Source organism: Felis catus, chromosome A1 (assembly GCF_018350175.1).
Source record: "Felis catus isolate Fca126 chromosome A1, F.catus_Fca126_mat1.0, whole genome shotgun sequence".
NCBI classification, from domain to species: domain Eukaryota; kingdom Metazoa; phylum Chordata; class Mammalia; order Carnivora; family Felidae; genus Felis; species Felis catus.
Window position 1 is genome coordinate 20,988,385 of NC_058368.1, and position 6,000 is coordinate 20,994,384.

At 46.0% G+C, this 6,000-nt stretch overlaps 1 long non-coding RNA gene across 2 annotated transcripts in view; it reads right to left on the reverse strand.

Moving 5' to 3' along the window:
- Positions 1–5,530, reverse strand: part of LOC123383991 — a 116,781-nt gene extending 111,251 nt beyond the window's left edge. For both annotated transcript variants that reach the window (XR_006594468.1, XR_006594463.1), the window contains exons 1-2: positions 5,378–5,530; positions 1,027–1,141 (exon numbers count right to left, since the gene is read on the reverse strand). This is a non-coding gene — a long non-coding RNA (uncharacterized LOC123383991). The remainder of the gene's footprint in view (positions 1–1,026; positions 1,142–5,377) is intronic.
- Between the last annotated feature and the right edge of the window lie 470 nt (positions 5,531–6,000).

The window sequence follows — 6,000 nt, forward strand, 5'->3', positions numbered from 1 at the left end:
CTCGCAAATGCCACCCAAGTGCTAGGTCAGGGCTCACGGCGCACGTATAAACGGTCCCTGCTCCATCCAGCCGACGGAGACCATCCCAGCTGCAGGCAATAACCAGGCACGCAGCTTCTAACCTGGCCTCCAGGACCCAGTAAGTATAGATAATGCTTGACTTTGCTGTAAAGCCCTCCTAATTCTCCAAGGATCTTTCCCAGAGGGAAGACGATGCTTTATGAGAAGCAGAATCTATCTCTGGCCCCAGTGTCTGTGCCCAGAGCTGGAGAGCCAGGCCTTATACGCAGAATAATTGCTACATCTCATGCTGTACTGCACAGACTTCCTTACCAGCTGTAACTTTCTATTTGCCTGACCCTGTTATTACTGGCTCCTGCTTGATTTTAGGGACATTAACCTGCCCATATGCGTCTGCTGGTGCCTTGCCTGTCAACTCCAGCTTAAAGCCTTCTTAAAAAGGTGCTTTGTGAGCTTTCCTTTCACACGTCTTTTGGGGCCTTTTTCTTTCCAGGTTCCTCGCTTTTCTTCCGCTCACTCCTTCCCTCCACCTGGTTGAAGCAGAGGATTTGAGCTTTCCTTAGGATCACTTTACAAGCTGGCCCGTCACATTACTTGAGGATATGTGGTAAAAGCCTGTTTCCAGGTCACAGATTCAGATCTGTGGAAACTTCCCAGACAGTTCTGAAATTCTGAGCTGGGGTTCTGGTATCCAGACTCTAGCTAAGCTAGATCCTTGTGGGCTGCAAGCAGTCCTGATGACGTAGGCCATCTATCTAAGCCTCCCTGGGCTCCCAAACCCCAGGGAGTGGAGGAGAAGGGGGAGTATGGGAGACCTGCCCCCACTCACTATCAACAGGTCTTGTTAATTTCTCTGTTCTAAGAAGAAACAACATTTCTGTGCGGAAGCCAGAGTCCAGCTTATTTTAGTCATTCTTCTCTGTACGTTGGTTGTCCTTGCTGCCCTGCCGGGGGGCTCCAGCTCCAACCTGAGCTCTTAAATGTAACTAGTTCTGATATCCTCACCTGTTGCTGTAAGGTGTCCATCATGACAGGTGGATCCGAGCACAGAATACAGCGTGAGCACGTGAGTGGTCTTCAGCCAGTTCCCGTGGCCGGTCGGACCGCTGCATAGGACCCGCTGTAAGAAAAAGGGGTCACAATCTACCACAGAAACTGCAACATGACAGGGAAACTTATTCTTAGATGTTGTCTCTACCGGAGACAGAATCAGGGATTTGGTTTAAACGTGTTCTGGCTTAGAATCAAAAAACCAGGTTTTGTGTCCGCCCTTTTGGTTCACAATTCTTGAAGACGGTTCTTGCACAATCACACCCCCACAGAACCTTGGTGAGACTCCTATCACATGAGGAAATGCGTGCGAGATTGCTTTGGAAAACACCACAAATAAAAGAGGCCATTGTTGTCAGGCCTTGGTTCTGAGGCAAGAGAACCAGGGCATAGAGAAGTACGAGTTAGAAATCACCCAGTCTCAGCTGCTGGGGGGTAACTCAGGCCTTCGCAGACCCTCCCTCTGGGGTCCGTCCTGGAATGTGCTGCTGTAACAGCAGAGGGAACACAGACAGTGCTGCTCACGGTAGTGACGAAACGGCCAATTCCACTATCGGCTGTGATAGAACTCAGCCCAAATTATTTTCCTGAAGCTTGAATCTCATTGAATAGCCCTCAGCTCATTGGAGACAGAGAAAGTAGTGTCAAGACCGTGGGCCATGGGACCAGACTGCCTGGGTGTGCGTCTATCTCTGCATCCCGTTAACTAGGCAACTTTAAATGAGTGACATGACCTGTCTTTGCTTCAGTTTGCTCATCTGTAAAATGGTGATAAAAATACTATCCACTTCATACAGTTGAGAATAAAATGAATAATAAATGTAAAGTACTTTAAATAATTTCTGATGTGTGGTGAGCTCAGTGTGGCTATTATGCTTTTCCAATAAAATAATCTATTCTTTTTTTAAAGTTTATGAATTCATTTTGAGAGAGTGAGAGAGAGCACAAGCAGGAGAGGGGCAGAGAAAGGGGGAGAGAGACAATCCCAAGCAGGCTCCGCACTATCAGCATGGAGCTCGGTCCCACAAACAATGAGATCAGAACCTGCGCGGAAATTAAGAGTTGGACACTGAACCAACTGAGTCACCCAAGCACCCCTCAAATAATCTGCTCTTAAAAACTGAAGTGTGTGTTCTAAATTGCAAAAAAGAGATGGGAAGAGATGGATTTTTTTTTTTAAGGCATAATAGAGACTGGGGTTTGACGTGGCTTCAAGAAATCCAATCTCTCTCCCCCGACTCCAGTGTGTGGTGTCTAACGTGTCTGGGTACCCGGGGAAGGCAGTGATGACTTCTCCTCCCCCTGGCGGAGCCCAAGACTAGAGGAAGACAGCTATGGCTAAACCCAGCCTCCTCCTCCACCAACCGCTGGACGACCATGGACACTTGGCTTATCTTCCCATGCCTCACTTCCTAAACTTCTCAGTGAGAGAACAATAGTACCTTCCTCACGGGGTTGTCGCTCAGAGCAGTGCGCAGAGTAGATTCACAATAAATTTCAGCTATTCCTGTTATTACCGTACCATTCGCCACTCCCCAGCTTTGCGACTCAGAGTTTCAAGAAATTACAGCAGTTTCCCTTTTCAGGTTCAAGTAGAAGAGCTAAAACAGCAGACAACTGCAACCTGACATCGGATCGTCTACTGAAGACAAGGACAGGAAATGCCACATCATTACAATCAGGCTGTTTGTTCACACAATGTGACAATATCTACAGTCACTGACTCATGGCAAACTTTTTATGAATTACAGCGAGTTAGCTGTTCACATTTCAAAGCCTCTCCATACGTGAAAACCCACCCACCCCCCCCTTAGACATTCCTTAAGGTTGCGTAACAAACCGGCCCAGAAGACATGGGAGACCCCTCGTCTCTGGTTTTAACATCAGGTATGGTGGATACCAGCTACCACACCAGTGTCGACCGATTCCAGTCACTTGAAGTGCCACTTTCAGTTTTGCTGTGGTTTGGCCCACCTTCCCATTTGGAGGCGATACATTTTTGAGAACTGCTCATCAGAATGTTCGAAAAAACTCGCAAATGGCAAGAACTGAAAATGCCAAGTGATTTCAACTTTTTTAAATAGCTGTGTGGGGCTGGTGACCTTAGTCAGGTCGGCCATCGAGTTTTGGATCTGGCAATAAAAGTCACAGAGTGAGTCAACTAACAGTGCGGAAGGGATGAGACAGCATGATTTTTTTTTTTTTTCTTCTAGCTTCTCTAGCATCGGGGCTGACCCTGCAGACAGGGTGCTTGGTTTCTGACATGCTGGGAGGGTCCCCGGAGAATGCTAGAGATCAGAATAGGCTGCCAGAGGAAAAGGCTGGTATCAGTAAGTTCACACAACATTCAGTAGCACTGGAACATAGCCACCCATTCCATTTCTCCAGCCTGATAATCCAGGACAATCAAGGGAAAGAGCAGAAATTTTGGTGGCTTTTAGGATTTTTAAAGTTTCATCTGGGCAAACCCAGAAACATCAATGTTATCCAGACCTTTCCACTGTTCATTTCTGAGACTCCAAGACTAAACTTAAGACTGGCCTAGCACAGCAGATGGTTTGCCTTTGCCTGAGAGAAGACAAAAACTTGAGAAGAAAGAGGGTCTTTGGAAACACTGGCTTTCCTTGAGGATCCCCTGAAGGTTGTCAAGCACCAGACAAGAGGACCTGATCCCCCGACATGCTAAACAGAGTTACCTCCTTCACAATGACATGCAAATTTGCAAACGTTTTATGCCTTATTAAGAAAATTATTCAAGCCCAGGAAATGTGAGGGTTAAATGCCTTGCTCTCATAAACACACTGCAATGAGAAAGAAGATTTCAGATATTATGTGGAAAAATGCAATAAAGTGCTGACTTAGCCCATTCCACTCCATTGAATTGTTCAGCAATTATGGTCATCCCCAATGCCCTAGAAAATTAAAGTGCATGATGAAATCCCAATCTAAGGATATCAGCTGCTATGTTACTAAATAAACGACACATCCCATTTTAAAAGCATTTAAAACTGTATCAAAAGAGGTCGTGCTGAAGAGGGACTATAATTTTAACATCATCTGCTGCACACTTAAATTTTAACTTGAAGCTAAACGTTGCAAAGTTAAATCAATTTTATTTGATCTCACGGGGGAATTTACGCGCCTTCATTTGGGATGGATGGAACCCTTGGCACAGTCCAGAATTTATTAAGACTCCTGTCCCACAGGAACAGTTAACTCTTTGATCCTAGCACACTCCCTCCTCCTAGAAGAGTTATTTAAAAGTTACACGTCCCCCCCCCCCTTTTTTTTAAACCCAAGCCCAGCAGGCACAGACATACAATTCCCCTTTCTCTCTTTTTCTGTCTCTCCTTCCCTGGAGTCTCTAAAGCAGTTCCTTCAGCTCTAGTTTTCTTTTTCTAAATTTAAAAACGTGGCTTGTGGCTATAAAAGTCTCCCCCACCTTGAGCAGCGCACCCCCCCCCCACAGTCCCCTGGGGCTGTTATTGGCATGATGTGTAAATTAACTGGAGTCACTTAGAGCCCTCAGTTAGCTTTTAGTCAAACATTAGCAGCAGTGTTTACTCTTGTGTAATCTTCAGTTGTTACTTAATTTAATGCCCGTCAGCATTAAAAAAAAAAAAAAAAATGTTCAGCAAATCCTTGGCACAGGCTGTTGGGTTTCGTTCCTCTTCCCCTCCCCCACCTTGACCCAAATCAAGCTCAACTGAATCTGAGTAAAGGCTTTCTAATATTTTTAATTCACGAATGCAGCTCTCTCTCTTTAAGACTTTGCTTTCTGAGGCAATCCAACCACGTTCTACTCAGAAGCCTTTGCTTGGCACCCCCCACCCCACCTTACATCAAAGCGGGGGAACTGTAAATTGTATAGTTTTTGTTTCTGGTTCCTCTGGCAGTTATTTGTGAGTGATGTAAGATGGGAAGCATCCTCAAACTCACATTTGGAAGAGGATGGTGTGGCCCCCTGAGAAAAGCCCACTGAAAACTAACTTTGAAGGTCTGCCCAGTGGCGAGCTAAAAGCTGAACATATCACATCATAATTCATGCACAACTTTGTCTCTTTTGAACCTTCTTCCTCAGCTGCCACCACCTCTAAAGTAAATAAATAGAGCCCTGGCCATTCTGTGGCCTTCTGGAGCGCTCTTTTCATAATGTGAAATGCATCTATGTCCAGCAGGAGAACTTCTCCAAGGCTATCATCAAGGCAAAAGGAATTAATGACTTCAAATGCAACAGGGAGGCTCAGCTTCGAGAGCAAAGCCCATTCTTAAGGGGAAAAGAATGCAGGGGAAATTACGAGACTACCTTTCAAAGACACAAAGTACAGTTCCTCCTCTGTTGCCCCTCTTGGTCTCCTTGGGCTCTGTGCAGGAGAATGCTTTCCTCAGTCCAGGGGCTCTGGTTAGTAGCACCATACTCTGTATTCTGGGCCAAGAAGAGAAATGTCACCTGGAAAGTCTCATGCTTGTTCGGGAGATGTGATCAAAAGAATGTGTTCACCTAAGAAGGAAAAAAAGATCCTGAGTCAGTCAGGTCTCAACTCAATGTTCCATCCTCTTCCTCAAAACCTTGACTTTCTTTTTTTTTTTTTTTTTAATTTTTTTTCAACGTTTATTTATTTATTTGGGACAGAGAGAGACAGAGCATGAACAGGGGAGGGGCAGAGAGAGAGGGAGACACAGAATCGGAAACAGGCTCCAGGCTCTGAGCCATCAGCCCAGAGCCCGATGCGGGGCTCGAACTCCCGGACCGCGAGATCGGACGCTTAGCCGACTGCGCCACCCAGGCGCCCCAACAAAACCTTGACTTTTAAGTGTCACCGTGTCTCAGCTGTACCTCTGTTTCTTGGTGACTAGAAATGGGGCTCTCTTCCATACACCACAAGGGAAAGTCCTACTGCTGAGAATCCTAACCATGGAAGGGTAGCC